The 21,389-nt window shown below is 32.2% G+C and overlaps 1 pseudogene across 1 annotated transcript in view; it reads left to right on the forward strand.

Moving 5' to 3' along the window:
• LOC118203735 (neprilysin-2-like) overlaps positions 1 to 21,389 on the forward strand; it is a 123,140-nt pseudogene that overhangs the window by 67,715 nt on the left and 34,036 nt on the right. Inside the window, exons 10-13 of the transcript XR_015043802.1 lie at positions 16,874 to 16,927; positions 17,016 to 17,111; positions 19,180 to 19,304; positions 20,659 to 20,881. The product of XR_015043802.1 is annotated as a neprilysin-2-like (transcript). The remainder of the gene's footprint in view (positions 1 to 16,873; positions 16,928 to 17,015; positions 17,112 to 19,179; positions 19,305 to 20,658; positions 20,882 to 21,389) is intronic.

The raw sequence follows: 21,389 nt of genomic DNA on the forward strand, positions 1-21,389 counted from the left end.
TCTCTATTTCTTTAGAAAGGCAGGTAAACGTGTTTTGTAAACTCAGTAGTTTAGTTACAGCTCCTAATTTAACCTTATGCTTGGTCGTTTAATTAAGAAAACATATTTTTCCGACTTCACTCTGATCCTGGTCAATTACCGAAAACGAGGTAGTCATATTGTCGTTTTGGGAAAGAAACTAAGAGGAGACGGAATTCCCAACAGTGATTACCAGTAACTTCTCAAAAAACACCAATTAAAAAGAATGATGTATCCAATTAAATATATCGCTTGCCTACTTTTTTAAATAGTATCAGAAGATGATAAATATTTTTATCATACGTAAAGTAGAACTACCAGTAATTATTATAAAATCAAGATATCGAATATTAATTCGAAAAGTGTATATTAAAATAACATGGAATTTATTATATTGAATTATTTCTTTGAACACAGGTTTTAAAATAAAAATATTTTCTTTAAAGTATCATTAGCTGTTATTGTATTGTTCATAACTGTGTTTCGTGTATGGAATTATTTTTTTCACTTGCATAAAAAAAGACTCATTACAGCTGTAGCTATTAGGTCAATTTAGAGGTTAAATTACGCGTAGGTTATACTTTTTGAGACACAAAGTTCATTTCTTAAGGAAGTCTGACTCTAAATTTATTTAAGAGAAACAAAGAGGAGTAAAAAGTAACAGTACCCTGAATAAATTAACAAAAGAGAAAAATACGCTCATTTTCACTAACAAGTAAATAAAAGTATTTACATAAGTTACTTGATTCTTTAGATTACCTCAACAGAGTGTGTAGAGATATTAGGGAATTTTGAAAGCAGGAGAGATATAGTCACTTTATTTAACCTGTTCCGTCAAAGTAAGTTAATGGCACTACAGGGTAAGCAACGTCTTCGCCGGGAATCAAACCAACGGACCTCTGAAATACGTGCCCAGCGTGCAGACCACTACACTATGAAGGCATGCTAAGAACGTGGGAGAAATATCTTATATACTCCCTTAAGAAATATCTTATATACTTATAAAGGGCGACTGCGGTTTTTAGGCAACCCAATCGCCAAATCCTGGGTGTGGAGAATTATCATCCACCACCCTTTTAGCTTCGGCACCACTAAAGTTATAGTAGATCTATTAGGAACTTAAGGAATCTATTAGGAACTACACTATCTAGTAATAGTAGATCTATTAGGTTATATTTTAAGCAGAAGTAGCGGAAAAGGAGAAACTCCTTCGTCGGGACTCGAACCACGGACCACTGGAATACGCGCCCAGCGTGCTGACAGCTACACTACGAAAGCATGCTAAGAAAGTGGGAGAAATACCTTATAAGTGTTTGCCGTGCTTTTATTACTATTATTAGTGAGCATGGGTGCATTTGTATGCATAGCTCAACACACGATGTCTACAAGCATTAAATCCTAACATACAGCTGAAGTCCTTCAGGAAAGAAGATTGTAAAAATTGTTTTTTTTTTAAATACAATCAGACATTTAGTTAAGAGATTTAATGAGTTCGAAAAAGAACGTATTTTGTATCATTTTAGAGTTGAATACAAAGTGTGTTTACACATTTTTAGGACGATTTGGATCAAGAACTAAAAACAAAAAGCACATGTTTAGGCATAAATAGCTTACGATTTCAAATATAACTATGTCGTTGCCACTTTTAAATTTATTCGTCTTTAAAAAAAAAAAAAAAAAAAAAAAAAACGCATGTAAATCAGCTGCGTGTTGAAGGATACGTTTTTACTCTTCCGACGAGAAATATTCCTGTTTCGTAATTCAAAAATATTGTGAAATGTATGGTATTAAACTTTCGAAGTGCGAAATAAGCAACATTATAAATTCGAAAAAGAAAAATCTGAAAACATTATCTATATATGGAAAGAAAGCTCGAAACGAATACACGAAAAAAATACGTACTTTTTCTACAGTTAAACGGTTGGTAACTAGAGAAAATCCGCTGACGCAGAAATTAATTGCACAGTCTTTAAACAAATCTGCCTCAACAATAAATAAAATAATAAACTAAGGTTTACAGCTTAAAAAAGTTAAAAAACATTATGTTCACCAGCTTTTGATGAGGCACATGATTCAGCTTAAAACAATTTGTAAGACCCTGCATGAAAATAATTATTTAAAAGGATATAAATTACACAACTTGAAGAAACATATTAAGTATATTAAACTTGAAGAAGCTTGGTTTTACCTAAAACGCTTCCCCCCCCCCCAAAAAAAGGTCTATTTATTATCAAAAACAAAGAGAAAAATATACAAACCTCGTTTCCTCAATCCAAAGAAAATTTCCGTTCGCAGGATTCTTTTACAATGGTTAATTAAGAAAATGGAAAGTTGAGAAAAATGTTACAAATCAACTTAATATATTATCAAGAGAAAGTCTTACGTCCGATATTTACAGAGGAAATTAGATTTCCCAGTCTTTCGAAGAGTGAAACTTCATCAAGAAACAGCAACAAATCCTAAATGTAGTCCTAAATGTATCACTGCATTCTTTAAAAAAAAAAAAAAAAAAAAAAAAAAAAAAAAACGTGAAGTTTGGTACAGATATTGCCGATATATCTTTTCATGTATTCCTGCGAAGTCCACCTATGGACTATTATGGCTCTGGTCTCTTGAAAAGAGATCTTTTTAAGCTCACACTCATTACAATTGATGGAATCTGGAAAATAGTGGAAGAGAAATGGAAATCAATAGCCCCAAAAGTTTTACGAAATTCATCATGGAAATAACGATACAGACTCATAGTCCAGATAAAACGCTATCAGATCGAACACTTAAAGAATATGCTTTATATTTTAAACATTAATTAAACTGTCCGAAATCGTGCTAAAATGCGTAAACGTCCTCTTTATTAGAAGTTTATATCTGAGGCTTTAGAGGAACCTGTATATGGAGGAAGTTCAATAAATTACCAAATACATATATGTAAGATAAAAATATGTCAACGATTCTAACTTTAAATTGCAATACTCCTTAAAGCTCTGTGTTTAATTTCATTGTTTCTCTTAGCTGCTATAAACATGGTAACATACCAATTATAAATCTCGTTAAGCTGTGTCATTTCAAAATTATTCCTTCTCACCTGATTCTTGCGTAGTGTCAATAGTATTAATGCGAGTACTTATAGGATGCATCCGTTAATAATAATTTTAATACTTAAGAACTGAAACTAAATTAGACAAACCAAAATTAAATTAGTTTTAAGGGGACTCATACACCTTAAACCCCTCATGATCTTCGAATATGTGACTGTTACAAGAATTGGGATATTTTATTAATTTTAATAGCAATTACTTCCAACTTTTTACAGCTGACTACATAATATAGCTGCTTTGGAAACAAGTAACCGGAAAGTTTGTGTTGCCACAAATATTTTTGTAATGTAATTTTCTTTGTGACAAAATATTTTGCGTGTTTCCACCTTGCGCGCATGATATTTTAAAAATGGCTAATGGTACATACTTGAAAATTTGATGAAATTCTTTATATGAGCACTATTTTCTAACTGAACCAACAATCTGATGAATATTTTAATATTGAAAAATTTTATGGACGAAAACATTAATTTTTTTTAATAAAATACATTTTATAAACTCAACTCAAAATCAAATAAAAATTTAACATGAAATTTTTAGAATTTTAGGTTCACAGTCGTTTCCAAATGTTATAAAAGCTATATATTAAATATGGAATTAAATTATGAAACAGAATGTTTTAAACTGTGCGCGCAAGTTGGAAGCATGACGAAAAATGTTGTCACAAAGCGGATTAAATTATACAAATATTTGTGGCAACACAAACTTTCTGATTACTATTTCAGAAAGCAGCTATATTATGTAGTCAGCTGTAAAAAGTTGGTAGTAATTGCTTGTAAAATAAATAAGTTATTTCAATTCTTGCAACAGTCACCTATTCGAACATCTTATGGGTTTTAAGGTGTATGAGTCCCATTAACCTAAACTTGAAATTATGGTCCGCGCATGCTTCACTCGTTTGCTGTTGTTCTAACATGTAATCGTTTAACATTGTTAACATGTTATCTTTCTTGAATAAAAATTAAATATTATAAGCACGTAAAAATGTTCCAAATGTAAACAAAAATTGAAACTAACATTCAGTCAATTAAGTCATAGATTTAATCTCAAGAATGTGTTTGTCGCCAAGAACAAATGAGTATTAAACTAGCCATAGCAACTATTTTCTTTATGTAACATTCAGCTTTCGTTATCAAGTATCATAACCACCCGCTTCCAAAGCAGATATGATGTACCCATTTGCAACCTCATTGGAAGATGCTCTTGGAGAATGTGTGCTAATTTTATCTCCTGATGGGGCTTTAGCGAACGGAAGGTACCGTCGTTCCTTAATAGCGTTAAGTTTGTGGGTAGGAATTTTGTCTAGGCTAGTAGTTGACAGATTCATATTTTCTGTCGCTAATTATTTTCGCGTTTGGAATGCTGTGTTTTTTTCCTAGGATACCATGTTCGATGTTGTGCGTATAAATACTTCAGCAAAAATAAATACAATATTTCACAGCACGTCTGCGAACAGCTCGATCTCCGTACTGTTGCCGCCCTTTGCAGAAGCGTACTGAAATTTGAAACGCAGATTTTCCATATCTGAGTACCATGCAATACAGCCTGTCAATATACATCTATATATATATTAACGTCACTAATCTTAATTGTTTTATTAGACTTCATATATTGTTACGAATTTTGCACAAAGATAAATGATTTTTAGTGCAATCATTTGTGAAATTGTATTTTGCTGCGTAATGTAACATAAAAAATCTGAAGAGACGAGCTATGCCCAAAAAGTAAGAATAAAGGGGAATCACTTAACATTGAGTAAATGAGTATCTCAGTAATTTGGTGAGATATCGCTAGGCTGACAACCGTTTTGGAGGCTTATTTTGTCGCCAAATTTGGCGAACCAATTAATTTAAAATTTGCCAAACATAACGACCATTGGACGACATTTTGATCCCGTCCCTGTATTACCATAACAGGTACTGTAATTGAATAAACGTAATTCAAAACTTTATTAGCTCAACCGTAATTCGACAATCATATTGCTTTTCGGTAATTTCGAGTAGGAGAAAATACTAGAAATATCTTGGCGGCCGGTTGAAAATTATATGAGGCCGGAGAGATCATCTGCTCTCAGTTAGTTGTCACTGTCGCCAGCTGTTAGTTCAACGTAAGTTCGGAGATATCTCCGGATTAGCTCTCTGTTAGTGCGTTTTACTTGCCCGGTGTGATTAACGTTCTTGGTAGTTTGAAGTGTAACTACGAATTATAATGCTGTGAATACCTGTGCGAGTATTTCTATGGAAAGTTCCAGAACTTTGAAGTGTTTTTATTTGTTAAAAATAAATTTTATTAAGCTATTAGGACTTGTATGATTCAATCTATTACGAACCCGTATTCACGCAACAATACACATATATATGTATATATATTTACTAAAGAAATATCGATTATATTATCTCCTAATATAAATTTAGTAAAATGAATCAAAATGAGGGAACCCATAAGTAGGAAGTTAAATTCCGAAAGTTGTTTTTTAAAGGAACTTAAATATAAATCATCAAAAAACTTTTTAAGCGGACTTCAGTTTAAATCACGAATAACAAAATTTCAAACTTTGAAAAAGAAATTAAAAAATTACAAAATTAAAAAGAAGGTATTAGAAAAACTTGTTTTCGAATTCAATGAATTTTAGATCATTCAATATTTTATGCATATATATGAAATGTATTTTCTCATACATTATTTGTGTTGTGCAGCCGGGGCAACAGGAATGAGACAAATTTTGGAATATAAAGTGATACGTTTATTTTAGCATCCATCTCACAAGAGTTCCTCCTGTACCTCGAGGAGAAGCCCTATTTATAGATAGGTGTGCGTTATGGGGCTCATCCAATCAGCGATATTAATTGAAATCACGAGGTGACGCTATCTTCTCATCAGGAGTGTTCTTAAGGACTTTATGTAATATGACAGATTTATGAGTTTGTCCATTTGGCGGGCGCCAGCAGGTTAATATAATTTATAATAAAAAAAGGATTTCGCCAAAATTTAGGAACAGAGATGGAATTTAGGTAGAGAATCGCCAACACATTATTAAGGAATATGATTAGAATTTAATTTAATCAATTGATTTTAAAATATCATTACATATATGTAAAATATAAAAAAATACGACGGCTTTACTCAACGCGAACATGCAACTTCCAATTAACTTTCCGCAATTTAGGATCTTCGCCCTAGAACGTACCTTCTAGAATATGCTAGCCTATTACGTAACCGCTACTATAAATAATGAGCTCGAGCCATAGGAATTCTACTATTTCTAACTGTTAATTTAAATTCACTTGCTGGATTAAAAGGCCTTTGTCTAGTGGAATGAACAATTTAAGATTTCTTTTTAGTTAGAGAATTAGGTTTATCAATTTCATAAGTAACTTCAGAATATTGTTTTAGAATTTTGTAAGGTCCTGAAAAAAATGGAGGAGAAAGTTTACGTGTATTAGGATATTGAAATTCTTCATACATTACTAAATCACCTATTTTAAAATTACTAGGTTTAAAATGAGTATCATATCTTTCTTTATGAACATTATGATAATCATCAGATTTTTTTTGAGCTATTTTTCTAGCTTCCTCTATTGGTGGATATAATTCTTGATTTTGAATTAAGAAAACATAAGGTAATTTTCCATACATTAAGTATGAAGGTGGGAATTTTGTTACAGAATGAGGAGTGTTATTATATTCTTCAGTTACTTGAGGTAATAATTTTCTCCACGCAATATTACCTTGATAAGAATTTAGCTTATATTTTAATCTTGTTAGAATTGTTTGATTAACACGTTCAATTTTACCGTTAGTTTGGGGCCTATTTGCTGTAGTCAATAATTGTTTTACATTATGATTCCTTAAAAAGATGTAAAATATAAAAAAAATGCAATGGCTTTGCTCTACGCAAACACGCGATCTCCAATTAACTTTTCGCAATTTGGGATCTTACCCTTAGACCAGTACCTTTTAGAACAGTGGTTCTTAACCGGGGGTGCGGGAATGTATTTTTGGGGGTGCGGGAGAAGCCCCTACCTAATTATAAAAATTATTAAATATCATTTATTAAATTTCTTATAATAAAATATTTGAAATCTGCAATAGTGTTCCCAATATTGAAGCTCATAAAAATTGGTAGCACCTAGCTCACTTAGCGGCAAAGACAGGAAAGAGCTGGTGCTGATGGGCGTATACACTACGCTACGAAAAGGCATGAAACGCTACAAACGAACGCGAACAGGCAGCTAGGTGACGGAGAAAAGAAAAAAACTTTGTGGGAATATAAGCGGAGAACGTTATCCCAGCCTGCGCATGCACTGAGTTCAATATGTGCTACTCCAATGGAATCTACGGATCACAGATTTGTATCTGCATCTACTGCGCCTGTGTTAGGTTGAGTCAACTATTGTGTCTGCGACATGTGTATTGTGTATTTTGACTTGTCCAGAAACCTCTTGAGACTAATACATTCTTAATTGCCCGTTCAAGCCGAATAGGATTCAGTGATATTACAAACCCTGCTAAAAATGCCCCGTAGAAACCCATAAAATTTTTTTACGGGGAATTGGCCTACGGGTACCCGTACAGCTCTGTGGGTACCCGTAGGCCAAATCCCCGTAAAAACCCACAGACAGAAACCCATACAACTGTACGGGTACCCGTAGGCCAAATCCCCATAAAAACCCATAGAAAGAAACCCGTACGGTTGTATGGGTACCCTTAAGCCAAATCCCCGTAAAAACCCATAGAAAGAAACCCGTATGGTTGTACGGGTACCCGTAGGCCAAATATCCGTAAAAACCCATAAAAAGAAACCTGTACGTTTGTACGGGTACCCATAGGCCGAATACCCGTAAAAACCCATAGAAAGAAACCTGCACAGCTGTATAGGTACCTGTAGGCAAAATACCCGTAAAAAACCTGTAAACGGATACCCGTACGGTTGCGAGTAGGCCAAATCTCTGTAGAACTGTAGGCACTATAAACAAAATCCCAGTAAAAACCCATAGCCAAAAATCAAAATTTTATATGCATATCCATTGGCCAAATTTCCATTAAAAAAATGGATCTTCCGTAGGTCTATGCCTTGTAAAAACCAGTAAACAAAAGCATGTACACCTATACAGGCACCCATACGCCAAATCCTGTAAAAACCACTACACAAAAATCCACAGACCAATAAAGGTACCTCTTGGAAAAATCGCTGCACAAAACCCATAAACAGAACCAATAGCATTATACCATAGTGGAGTATCCATACATAGAATCGTACATAGAACGGGTATCCATATACAGAATCCCTATAAAAAACAATACACAAAAATAGAACTGTAAATCAAATTTCCATAAAAACATAAACCAGCAGAAGTACATAATTAGCACTGATGAAATGTACAGAACTAAATTGCGGAGAACATATTACAAAATATTTGTATAAATTCTCTTTACAAAATTTTAAACTACCTTTATATAATTCTGAAAATAAAATGAATAGATGAATCGAATGATGTATGTACATATATATATATATGTAAGAAAAATAAGGAATATGCAAAAGATTAAATTAGCAGCGTAAAATAATTTTCCTTCTCTATTCTAAAAACAGTAATCTTTCTGCACTGCATCATTTGGAGATTAATTCATGTCATATGATTCTTACATAATTTGATGTTGTAAAAGAAACTAAAACTCAAACAGCCAATAGTAATTTTACAGTATTAACTATCAAAGACGAGTAAAAATGCATCAAGAACCAAAATTAACTCGGTCTGAATTAAGATTTCACCCTTAACGTAACGCATTTGCTTTTTATGCTTTGTATTAGCTGGATTGCAGTCTGTCTGCTCCTTGTTTCTTACTACACATTTATCAAAAATGTTAATTTTTGGAATAGGCATAAATAATGTGCCAACTTGTTTGTGGCTGCAACATATTTGCTGAAAGAAAAGTTGAATTAAATCTACCTCGACTGCCAAATTTCTTATTCATTGTGGATTGGAGTTTCAACATCTCTAAGCCATCAAAATTCTTGCTGTTCATTACGGATTCAGCTGCTTGTATTCGACTACAGAATCTATTACATATATATATAATATCATTTCATTTGATGGTTGCGAATCATTACTTTGACTGTATATATATTATTGATTTCATTATAAATATATACATATAGTACTGTACCTCACTGCATATATTTGTATTTCAGTTCTTTAATTGGGAAATTAAACAATTGTATTTAATCACATCAGCTTGTTTAACAATTTGATACCTAATGAGAAATGTATTGCCAAAGGATGTTACTTTCTAGCATCTGCTTAAATTTTAAGTAACCTACAGTGCACTAAACCAAATTAAAAAACAAAACTAGAAGAAACCCAAATTTTCAGGAAGAGAAACATTATTAACAAGCAAGCAAAAAGAGTACGGGACTTGCAAATTAGAAACTTAACATAGAGTTCAAATTTATCATACTTGCTATCCCCTTAAAGCTCGCTTACCAATGATAGTAACACCCTGCAGTTATTATGACATGCATACACATAGATGTTTTGCGTGGAAGAAAGGATGAATCCAAGAATATAATGTAGTGAAGAAATAATAATATACAAACACTGTGTCGACCCCTTATTACAATACTTTGAACGTTACCTGTATCTCTCAAAAGATAAATGAAACATGAAGATAACATATAATAAACTTAATAGTACCCAAAATACAATAAATTATATTGTAACAAAATGAATTTTAAAAAATTTACAAGTTTCAACAAATACCAATTCTCAACGAACAGTTCGGGAATTAAGAAAATATCTCTTAGCGTATAATGTTTTATTCCGTATCTCACTTTTAGTGCTATATAATCTTCCACAGATTTTATATAAATAAAATCTATAACATAATGGGTATTTATAGTATATGTAGTTCTTGATGTAAAAAAGATAAACTTTCGTACTGTAAAAATTCCATCTATGTGAATAAGTATGAATATACTCATATACACATAATTATACTAAATAACTAATTTAATGAAACTAAATTCCTACAGAAAAATGGGGAAAGTGTAGAATCGCCCACTGCTTAGCGTGTTTTTAAGAATTGCACATACTCGGTACGTACACATCGACCTATTTTCACTTAAAAAAACATCTCAGAATTGCACAAAAATGCCATTGTGCACTCCTTTGACTTTATTCATGTACACATCAACCTATTTTAACTTTAAAAGTCAAAAGAAAATTGACAAAAATCCAATTCCTTTTACTTTTGTACAAAGTGCCAAATAAATAAGTGGGCGATTCTGCACTTTACCCGAAAAAATATATAAAAATACTATTTACCTATATATATTAATAATTTATTATTACACAAGGTTTTTCATATATCATCTCAAGGTAACATAAATTTAATTAAAGCGATGCATTATTGGAATAAATTTGAGTCAGTGTTTTAGGTGCAAGTTATTTAGATTTCTATTGTAGAAAGAATACTTGAAATAATGTATAGAAATATTATTTTGAACCATAAAAATTCTCAAACGTAAAATTTAAAGTACTGAAAAGGTAGCTATTGTTTTTGACAGTAGATTATATAATATAAAAATACCTCATGCTAAGCATTTTCTGAAATTACAATGCTAAATGAAATTGATATAGTGCAGTATTTAGCAATAATAACTTTTTGTAAACAAATGTGGCTATATTCGCTTAATTGTAATGACAGTAATATTAACTGCATTTGTATAAGGCTGTACAGAAGATTTATTTATATGGGTTTTCATCCGCAGAGAACAACCGGATTCCCTGTGGAAGTGATTCCGAAAATAATGTTTAAATATTACTATAACTATATTTGAAAGCAATGAATGCTATAACAGTGCCCTTATAAGACTCATGATCTGAAAAGCTTTGGTTTTAAATGTCTCGTAAAAACTTTCAATTACTTCTGCAAAATTCATACCCACGTAAAAATTACTACACCGAAGTCAATTGATTATACAGCAAAACTTTCCTAAAACAATCAACTCCACAATTCGAGATAATGCGAGTTTCCTGTAGCCTGACAAAACTATGAATGATTTTTAAGTCCTGTTATTTAATTATTGTCCTGACAAATGTGCCATTATCAGAGGTGGTCATTTAAGAAAATAACCACTATATGAGGTTTCAACTAAATGTAATTTTTCTCAAATAAATAATTCACTTTTTATACTCCCAAGACTAGTACATTTAATATTACATAAATCTTATTCACAAAGCTATTTCTATTTCAAAAGCAATTTATGAAAAACACATTTGAAATTTTCTTCATCAAACTAATAATAATGAAAATTAAAGTATGCATAAAAATGATTATATGTGTTTTAACAAAATAGCACAAAATATTTAATGTAAAAATGTGGTTCTAGTCTCATACTTGTAAAGAAAAATAGACCAAAAAGAAAAAACAATGTAAGCTACTATGATCATCTAAATTTTCACATAATTTTAGTAGTGGAAAAAAGATTCCTTAAGCTTGTATGTCTTGTCTACCCCATTCAATAAGTAATAAACACATTAAATACTTCAATGTTTATTTCATTAATAAAACTTACCTTTTTTTCTCGCGAACTATAATTAGTACATTTTTTAAAACATAAAAAAACATTCCTTTTGCTCGGCCACATCACATTAGTCGAAAAATTCAAAATTGAATCATGCAAGATCATTTTTAAGTGTATGCTCAAATTTATTAGTACATAATATTCAAATGATAAAGCATCTACATGAACAAGCTTTAAAAAAGTATTTCTAAACTGTAATCAAAAAAATAAATTTTCCGAAATACAGTTTCAGTAGAATGCAAAAACTACATTTCTGCATCTGCACACTGAAACAAATTATCAAGCCTGAAATTATCACTTTTCAGTCTTTAAGCACATTGTTTTTCAGGATAAAAGTAAAGATGGAAAATCAATTTCACGCTCAGAAACTCCATTTCACAAATAGTCAGTTATCAGTAACGTTCTCTCAAACATTAGACACGATTACACGTGCATGGCTTTAGTGGTATATTCATAGTCAGTGCTGGTATTTTATTATTTATTACTAATTTCTAAACAGTAAAACATAGTAAAATTTGTAATACAGTAAATCCTAGTAAATAATATATTGCATTACTACAACCACGAAGAAAATAACACCACCATCACACAACAATAACTAGAGCGGCGCCATATTGCTTGTTTGGGAAACTTCTGAGAGTGGGAGAGAGAGGGGAATTTTTTTCTTCACGTCAGCGTTAACAGGGAGAAAAGTTTTGCGATTGTGAATGAACTTGTTCGCGTTAAAGAGATGTTGGTTGATACCGGTGTTTATTTGTAATATCAGAAATGTAAGTGCTTATGTGTGTGTATTCAGAGAACCAACTCGTAGCAAAAACCACCTCCCTAAGACGACCGCCTCTGAAAGAAACCAGTATTTCTGAAAACATAAGTATACTTTGGTATTGAATATTCCCTCTATAAGGCGACCATTCACAAAGAAAATTCTGCAAGTGTGTCTGGTCGCCTTAGAGAGATTCATTCCGTAGATGCAATGTCCTAAGACGACCACCTCTAAAAGATAAACGTATTTCTGAGAACGTGAGTATCTTGGTATTGAGCATCACCCCTCTAAGGCGACCACTTGCAAAGATGAATTTTTATTTGCGGCTGGTCGCCTTGGAGAGACCTCGTTGTGTGTGGTGTATATGATTACTGTTATTGTTTCCGAAAAAAAATTTAAATAAAAAAAATAGCATATTTAGTAAAAACCCTCTCTAAAACGACCACCTGCGTTTACAGGTTACTCTGGTGGTCTTAAAGAGATCATATTTTCATTCTGTTAATTTTATTATTTTATTGTTTATAAGAAGTATATTAACGTCAGATAAAAAAAATAGCACAAACCCATATAAACCAACAGAAGATTTATTATTATATTGATACCAGTAAGAAAACCAGTAAAAGTCAATATAAACCTATACAAACCAGTACAAAGTTCTGCCACTGAATGTTGGTTGTATGGGTATCAATTGATACCAGTAAGAAAAACCCACAGAGATCAATAGAAACCAGTAAAAGTCAATAGAGACCATCAAAAATTCTAAGGTACCAGTAGAAAGTTTTACTGGTTTCTATGGGTCATTTTGAAACCAGTAAAAAAAACCCACAGAGACCAACAGAAACCAGTAAAAGTCAATAAAAACCATAAAATCTTATGGGTACCCATAAAAAGTTTTACTGGTTTCTATGGGGCATTTTTAGTAGGGAACGTAAGAACATTATTCTAAATAATTAAATCGATTATAGGGAACCCCACTATGTCAAAAAAAAAAAAAAAAAAAAAAAAAAAAAACGACAATGGAACGATAAGTATGCCGGTTATGGATTTACCTGCACAACAGAAAAAGATAGCACGCAACGACCGCAATGCATCTTGTGTTTCAAGATATTTTCAAACAACAATCTCAAACCATCAAAGTTATTAGAGCATTTCAACAATCTGCATGGTGGCGAAAAAGCGCATAGCATGAACAGCTTGAAGTCAAAGAAGGCTCGGTTTGATACCAGTGTAACTATCCTAAAATTGTGCGGACCAGCTATTCAAAAACCTTTATTAGAAGCGTCGTCATATCAAGTGGCATATTTATGTGCCGGAAAAAAAAAAAAAAAAAAAAACTCACACGATTGCTGAAGAATTGATTAAACCTTCTGCTTTAATTATTGCTAAAACAGTTTTAGATTCGGAAGCACATAAAAAAATCTAACACATTCTATTATCGAATGATATACGATCGCGAATACAAGATCTCAGTGAAGATATTTTAATGCAAGTCATTGAAGGCATAAAAATCAGTCCACTAAAAATAAGCATGCAACTGGATGAGTCAACTGATGTTGATAATTGTAGCCAACGTTTGGTATTTGTCAGGTATGTGAAGGAAAAAGAGGTGATAGAAGAATTTTTATTTTGTGAGCCACTGAAGGCCATCAAAGATTTTTTTACTAAATATCAAATACCAATGTATGTGATTGGCTCAATATGCACTAATGAATCCCCAGCAATGTTAGGCAAAAATTCAGGATTTTTTTCCCACATGAAAAGAGAATTACCGGAAGTTATAATAACGCATTGCATGTTTTATCGTCATGCACTTGCGTCGAAAGCATTGCCAGAATGTTTAAAACAACATCTAACTACAGCAGTAAATGTAATAAAATACATCCGAGGGCGAGCGTTTAATCATCGCATTTTTCGTGCATTTTGCGAAGAAATCGGTGCTGATCATACCGTGCTCGTATATCACACCAAAATACGATGGTTATTTAAGGGTCGCGTGCTTAACAGAGTTTTTGAATTGCTTGAGGAAATTATTCAATTACTGACTAGTCAAAACTGTTATTAGTAAAAGATTTTGAGAGTAATGGGTCAATGTTGAGGCTGGCCTACTTAGCAGACATATTTAGCCATTTAAATAAATTGAATCTGTCAATGCAAGGATTTGGTATAAATATAATAATATCTAGTGAAAAATTATCTTCATTTATCGCAAAATTAGAAATTTGGATACGTCGAGTAGAAAAGGGGAATTTTGCAAACTTTCCCTTGCTTGATTCTGTTATTGCGAAAAATGAAAAGAATACAGTTATCCCGACATTGTAATACATTTGAGACGATTGAGCGAATCATTCAATGGATATTTTTCTATCGGAAATATTACCAAAACTCAGAGATAGATACTGGATCCTTTTCTATTTGACTTAAATTTGAAGGATGATAGTGATCTGAAAAAAGATCAACTTATTGAAATGCGAGCAAGTGGACATGTTCAAATGGAATTCGAACAATTAGAATTGCAACAATTCTGGTGTTCACAGTTACAATGTTATCCAGAGTTGGCGAACGGAGCACTGCAGTTACTCTTACCCTTTGCTACCACCTACTTGTGAGAAACGGGATTTTCATCGCTTTTGCATATAAAAACTAAAGCGAGAAATCGCTTAAATGCAAGTGATGACTTACGTGTATGTCTTTCAAAAAAGGAACCTCGCTTCGCCAGTATAATAATGAACAAACAACAAAAGACTATTCATTAATAAAAATAATGTTGTTTTGTATTTATATAAAATGTACAATGTTTTCCAATAAACAATAAGTTTCGTAAAAAATGTATTTTTCTAGACTAAAAAAATTAAAACACATTTTTCAATGGGGTGCGGAGATATATTTTCAGATTCAATCGGGTGCGACTTGCTAGAAAGATTAAGAAACACTGTTCTAGAATATGCTAGCCTATTATTACGTAACCGCTACTATAAATATTGAGTACGCGCCATTTTTTAGTCAGACTGCTTCCTAATATCGCTGCTACAAGACTCTGCGCTGCTCTGTCCATCTTTCTTTCCTTTGTTAGAAACAGTGATGAGGCAAAAAGTTTAAATTCAATCATACTTAGTTAAAATCACTATGGATATGTAATTTAGAGAGTTTTCATCTAAAAGGAAAATGATCTGCTAGTTGGATTAAACAAAAATGTGCAATTAAAAGCTAAATCATCTTGTCTCGTCATTTGAATTTCGCCTTACCCCTCTGCAAAATCAATGCCTGAACTTTGATACCAAGCTTCCCCACGACTGCTGGGAAATATCACATAGATATAGATATAAAATATTGAATGTATAGATTATATATAGATATAAAATTTCTCTCTTTCTCTCTCTCTCTCTCTCTCTATATATATATATATATATAGAGAGAGAGAGAGAGAAAGAGATAGATAGACAGATAGATATACATACACATATATACATACATACATATACTAAGATGAAAATATGTAACTCAAAGTAGTTACTTTACTTTGCAAAACTCCCTTAAATCTATTGAAATTTGGGTATTTCCCCTTTTCAATATAAAAATAGTATTTGCTTTTTCTAAACCTTTCTAAACTGCGTCATTTTCAAAGTACTCGATGCCATCTGATCTTACGTAACACTAGTGAAGCAGATAATTTTGCAAACTGAAAATCAAATTTCTTTGAAACCAACTTTAATCTGAGGAAAAGTAACACCTGCTTTCTGCTTTCCTTGGAAGGTAGATAACACCTGCTGCGTCAAACGTATTTCACAGTATTAAACGGTAACAATAGGTACCGATACAGTTTATCAAAACCTCGAGGTATTTCATCGTAACGGGCTTATTGCAGCCGTTACGATGTACGTTCTTAATATGAATTACAAATTCATACTAAGAACGTGCTTTTCAAGAAAAAAGAAAATGTGTTTAAAATGATTGCAAATCATCTGTATATTCTCTTCCGTATTACACAAATGCGTGCAAGAATTGTAATAATTGGAAGCTCCCTTCAGAACATCTGGACACGAGTGTCCCCATAGCTCAAAAGAAGGAGCCACGTACGCAAATGCATGTATTGTAATATAAAAGATAAAAGCGTAACACATTTAGTTTTCAGAAAAACGAAAATTTATCATTGAATGTCGCAAAAAATTCCAATCGATGTTAACTATAGGAATTTATAAATTAAGTAGGAAATTAACATCACCGATATATATATATACCTTAAATTTACCTTTGTTAATAATCAAGGCAATTTGAGGTTTAAGACTCTTTAGCGCTTTCATCGTTTCATTTGTTCATATCTGACTCGATAAAAATTTGTGTTTTATGTGGTGGCTAATTTCATACTTTTTTGCTAAAAATTTGCATTTATGTGATTTATTTTTCCTCCTACAGTTCTCTTCTCCATTGGAAAAAAGTCAGAATACGAGTATTGCGGATAACAGTACTGTTAAGTACCTTTTTAAGTTGCTTATTTATGAGTAAATAATATGATATTTAATTTTATATTGATTCGTTTTCCTCACCTCTCTCGCAGTTTTCTTTACCATCGAATGAAACAGACCATACAAATAATGCGGGGAGCAACACCGTTCCGCATACCGTTAAGAAGCTTATGGATGAGGTACCACAGGTAAGATTAATAAATAATAAAATAATAGTATAAAATAATTTAGTTAGTTTAAATTCAAAACTTCAATGAAAACTGGAACTCATCATAGATATGCATTAGTTTTAAGCATGTAGATATAACGCTTTCCCTTCCTTCCTTTGAATATATTCAGAAACGTTTCCGACAAAGACATGCAAATCTCTACATTTCCTAATCCTATGATTGGCTCAAGCTACAATGTGGTAAGGTAAGCTCCAGGTAATCAAATATTCAGAAGTGGCAGAAAAATACTTGAAACAAAAAGACAGAGTAATGATAGAAAGACGACTGGAAACCCTCAGACATGCAACCGAAGACCATATGCAGATAATGGCCAAAGAATTGCATACAATATTTTGTACTTTGGATTAAAAGAACTTGATAAACATTACGATTGCGGATGTTTTATGTTTAGATGGATGGTATGAATATGATTGGCTACAACGTTAAGCTTGCATACACAAGATGATTGGCTACAACGTTAAGCTTGCATACGCAGAAGGATTTGCTACCGCATATACAAACTTCTGGGTTTGCTTAACTTCATTATGGCAAAATACACTACGGCTATCTGTCTAAAAGATGAGATGTCTTCCTGGAGAGCTTTCTAAGAGGAACGGACTCGTATCCACGTTAAACAATGGTAAAACTACGAAAAAAGCCCATACGTAAAGCACGTTCGCCTGAAATCGCTCACGTCGAATTACACATGTTCAGAGATTTTATTGCTCGGTTGCTGCTAAACCCATACACTTCTGGGTTCTTCTTATTCAAACTCAAATTTGGATCAGATAACAATGTGGAACCATAGTCATGTGTAAGCGTGTGGAGAAAATTTACAGAAGACATAAATTATTCCACGTTATCACTACAGCCATCAAACTATGGAAAACAAACAGCGCATAATATGAAATAGCGTGCCCTCTCCGCAGTTAAATACGTGCTACTTAAGAAAATATGTGGTGGATTAAAATGATTTATTTTATGGCAAAGCTATTTGCCTTGTGGGAGGGATATTTTCGTTGAGAGTAACAAAAGTGTAATCCAAACAACTTGTTTGCCGAGATTTCACTTAGACAGAACTATCAGTGTTCGGTGATTTTACCGTTCATTTGCTGGTGCATAAATATGTCTACAAGAGTTAAAAGTCATAAAGAAAATGTAAAATGTATTGTTATTAAACAGGCACCTTCAACTTAAATTCTTATGCATTTTCATTTAAATTCTTATAATTTTTAATCGCTTATTCGCTTCTTTTATCATTGCTATCGCATATAAAGTGTATACGTAAATTGATGCTTACCTGTTTTTATTAAAAGCTTATTTTATTATGCGCTTGATAAGGTTTTATTTGAAGAAATTAAATTAGTAATCATCGATGCTAATGCCCATTGTAACTACACCTTTCAAATACAATTTATGTTTTCTGAACCATTTTTCTGTAGAAAGTTGGTAATTTTATTAACAATTTTTTATAAAAATTATATTGTTGGTATTATATGTTAATTTCATTCTTCATGTTAAATACATTGTTCATTTTGCTGAAGTTTTCAATTTATTTAAGACTTCTAATAATTTTATTAACAGAACTAAACATTTAAAATATAAACCATGCTCCTCTGAATCAAAGTAAAGAAAGCTCTAGATTTCATAAAATAAGAATGTTATAATATAGTAATGCAGGGGAAAAAACACTGCTCATTAGTTTTGTTAACAAAGGAGACAAACAAAATTTTGCTGGAAGCTTCAGTGAAAAAAATTTACAGTTTATCATATTCTATCCTTGGATGGATATTAAATTTATTACTATTGTATTTGAATATTTTGTTTAAATTTTACGTTTTTTCATGTCATTTTGGGAAAAGTCCTCAGGTCATATAAAAATCGAGTTTAGTTTCTAATTAAACTTGAAAAGCTTTTTATTTTACGAAGAGGCTTCAGATCACATAAAAACCAAGTTTGACTGCTAATTAAAGAAAAATAAATATTAATATATTAATTAAAGCTCACAGAAGAAGATTAAAATAAGCTCTCTTGCATTTCTCGATAGATTGACTGGCTGAGGTACTTCAATGGATTACTGAATGACGAAATCGATGAAAATGAAACCTTAGTTTATCAAAATCCAGATTTTGTCAGCAGATTCGCGGATTTTATCAATAAAACGGAGAAGAGGTAAGGAAAAAGTCACGAGTTCTTTCTTTTGTGCACATATCAATTTCAAACTGATTTCGTTAGACGTAATGTACGGTGGATTAAAATTGAGGCAGAATATTCGAATTTTTTCTTCCATTGATATGATTTAAGCTATTTAAATGGAAAAGAAAAATATTAAAGGGAAAAAATAAGGCATTGCTGTAATTTGGGCTATCAAGAAAATAACAAACATGTTTTATTTTTAATATTTTGGAAACACAAAAAGAAGATTTTCTTTAATTTGTGAGTTAAAGCCATTTCGCAAATGGCACTTCAGATTAAAATTTTGTAACCGTTTTTCTATAAACACAAACGCCTTCTATCTCTAAAAGTATTTACTAACACATCACAGAAACAGTTACAAACAAAATATATATCAGAATTTTAACATACACTAAAACGAAACACCTAACATTTAGAATTAACATTTTAAACGAATGTTAGAGTTACGGAGACATAATAACGGAGAACCTATCCTCATCGCATTTGGTGGTCCACCAACTGTTAGTTGTTCTCGTCGCCACTAGATGGCGTTCGATAAAATAGCTGAGCTGAGTCCAAATAGTTCTGTTACAATTGTAAGTTTAGTTGTTAAGGTACTGCTATCTTAACAACTAAACTTACAATTGTAACAGACTATACATGTTCAGTAGTTCATTCGGCAATTAACATTTTCAGTTGGCTGTGTTATTGCTATTAATTAAAAATTGCTTTGTTATTCAAAAGTTTCTTACAAGGTGGATTATATTTGTTATTATCGATATCTAACGTGTTAATGATATTAATTTATAAATATTAATATATAAATAAAAAGGGTTAAAGTATTGCCTACCTGAATTTATTTTCCAACACGAAAATGTCAGGTGGGGTGGTTCTGCGCTGATATGTGTTAGTTAACGGTAGGTAAGAAATCTCAGGAATCTCACGAATGTCATGTCCTTTCAGTTGTGTTTTCACCTATACATTTACCAAAACGAATGAAGATTTAAATTAAAAATTCATAGTGCCATGATTTAAATCATTTCACGCGAAAGCAGTGCTTGCTCAAATTTTTCGATTTCCAACTAAAGAGCTAATAAAAGGTATTCCTTTTTTTTTGACTCCTTGTCCTTAATCCTCAAAACGAAGTATATTCTTCTTCTTGAGTTCTTACAGGCCGAAAGCAAACTTCTCCCAACGTAATTTCAAGAAATCTTTCAAAATAATTCCTGAATGCTTTCAGAGGAATTTTTGGGTATTTTTTTTTTTTTTTTTTTCATTTACTCAATAAGAATAAAATGTTTTATTACATGGTAATTTTCTATAATACGGTAGTTAGTACTTATCTCTTTAGGGTTGTAGCTAACTACATGATATGGAGGGTTGTTCACGAATCTATGCCCAGACTATCGGAAGACTGGAGGAATCTGTTCGAGGAGTTTCATTCAGTCATCTCGGGTAAAACAAAACAAGACCCTCGCTGGGATACTTGTCTCTATTCCTTCTTTTGGAATTTAGGACTGGCTCTTGGCTACCAATATGTACGACATTACTTTAATGAGGAAAACACAGATAGCGTAAGTGACAAAATTCTGCCTTTTCAGTACCCAGGACTACCTACTATCAGTAACAGGAATTATACATTATAATCTGTGCATTTGGTTGAATCTGTAAATGTTAATAATGCTCGTTACCTGTTAATTTATGTAATGCAGGAGTTCTAAACCAAGCGAAATTCTACTCTAGAGGGGATTTCATAGTTTCAGGAAGGAATGTGATCAGATTTTATTTAACTGTTAAGTTGTAATGTCGCGCGCTCCCAACCTGCACCCAACAATAGTGGTGACTGCTATGAACTGGAAAGTATACAAAGTCTTGAGAAGGGTTTAAATCCCTTTTTATTCAACTTTAGAAATTACAGATGCGTGCTCTTGACGCTCATAAACTACGCCGACCCGGCGGTAAAATAAAAATAAGAAACTCAAAAAGGAATAACAACAAGTGACTAACTATGAGGCTCTCTAAACGTAACTAACCTAACTGCGTTCTAAGATACCGCTGACGATTCAGCAAACTTCTGAATAT

Source organism: Stegodyphus dumicola, chromosome 11 (assembly GCF_044657685.1).
Source record: "Stegodyphus dumicola isolate Sdum_Otavi_A_Nest chromosome 11, ASM4465768v1".
Classification (NCBI taxonomy): Eukaryota; Metazoa; Arthropoda; class Arachnida; order Araneae; family Eresidae; genus Stegodyphus; species Stegodyphus dumicola.